Below are 1693 nucleotides of genomic sequence, written 5' to 3' on the forward strand. Positions count from 1 at the left end.
TTGTTTTTTTTTAAGTTTTGCTGGGATTTTTCATTCAAAATTAAACCCAAAAAAAAAAAAAAAAAAATACATGGTAAGATTCTGTGTTTTTGCAGTGCACTGTCATGCTCTGTCCAGGAAACATGATTCACACACTTGGGATAGTGATGACTCTGGATCTGACTCTGAGAACCGAATGAACGATTCTGATCAGGTGACTCATTTTGCAGATGACTGCATGATGTGGTATGAAGTGTTGTGAGAACTACATGTTAGGGGCAGTGTGGGAAACGTACCGCAGCTATTGGGAGAACAGGAGTGATGCGTCTTCGTGTGACACAGCTGAAAATCTGTGTTTGGTGCAAGTTTTAAGTCTTGTGACTGAGAATTTTTGTTAAATTTGTGTGGCAACAGCTGCAAAACGTTCGCTGAAATTTGCAGCAGGGCTCAGTTTTAGCTGAATGTAATATGAATCTTTGACATGACAATTAACCGCTGATTTGTAACAGGCACAAAACGGAGTCGGCACTGAACCAGTGGAAGGAAGAACCGCTCGCCACCTCTTCTTATTATGCAGCTTTGTTTGTTTGGTTGGAGGTAGAACTTCTTCTAATATGAATTCTTAAAAAAAAAAAAGAAAATCTAAATTTCACCAAGCACAAACACTTTTCACATCTACTAACACATTCAAATCTCACCATTTCGACATACACAGCCATTCACAACTGCGACATATGGAACAGTTTATCCTGTAGCGTTATTCGTATTTCGCTTTTCCCCCGTGAATCCATAAGAAAACGTCCTCCGTGTTTTAGGAACTGTGTGGGTGAGAGAAAAGGAAACTCTTCCTTATGACTTATATATGTTTTTCTGCCTGGGGTCGGATTGGCTGCATACACTCTCACCCAAATGTCTGATTCTGATTCTTCACGTCCAACAAAATCAATAAAACCTCTTTTGAAAAGAGCCTGAAACCTAATGCAACGAGACAGAGAGGGGGAAAAGCAGGGATGAACTCCACCACACGCTCAAAACGGGCATCAGCATTAATACATCATGGATGGATGGATGGATGATAGATAGATAGATGTTCCAATCGGATTAAAACGTTATGCTTTAATGCCACCTCTCTCCCTTTTTAAAATTCATTGTCCACCTATCTTCCCTCCACGCCTCTCGTTCTCTCGTACTTTCGGACCAAGCGGGTCTGATTTGTTGTACTGGGTTTAAACTCATCTAATTTGTCTTTCACTCCCTGCGGGGAAAGACTGTGTTTTTCATTAATTGATTCTGAAATGAAGTTAGCTGCCGTGGCTAAGCGTGTGTGGGTGTGAGCCGTGGCATGCGTGTCTGTCTGCAGTCTGCTGGGTGTGGTTTTGCCACATGGTGTCCCGTTGTTTGCCGAACGACTGTTTCTTTTTGTTGCTGTCATTGTTGTTTAAAGACCTCTCTTTCTGCGTTTTATTCATTTATTTAGTTGAAAGTAACAGTTGGAAAGAGACAGTCGTGTTTGTTAAGCCTAATTTAAGGAAAAAGGGTTTTAATTGAGAGTAATTGCGGTGCCAGTTTCACACTTTCGGGGATCTTTGAAACACTTTGCTTCCGCCTCTGTTCGCTAAGTTAAGCTAATCAGTTGTCATGTACGGCTACCTTTTATGAAGAACTATACTCGAACCCGTAGTGCAGCTTGTAGAACTCAGCTTTATTCTTCAGT

This window comes from Poecilia latipinna, unplaced genomic scaffold (genome assembly GCF_001443285.1).
Source record: "Poecilia latipinna isolate Pla-1442-1.1 unplaced genomic scaffold, P_latipinna-1.0 Scaffold2562, whole genome shotgun sequence".
Taxonomy (NCBI): Eukaryota; Metazoa; Chordata; class Actinopteri; order Cyprinodontiformes; family Poeciliidae; genus Poecilia; species Poecilia latipinna.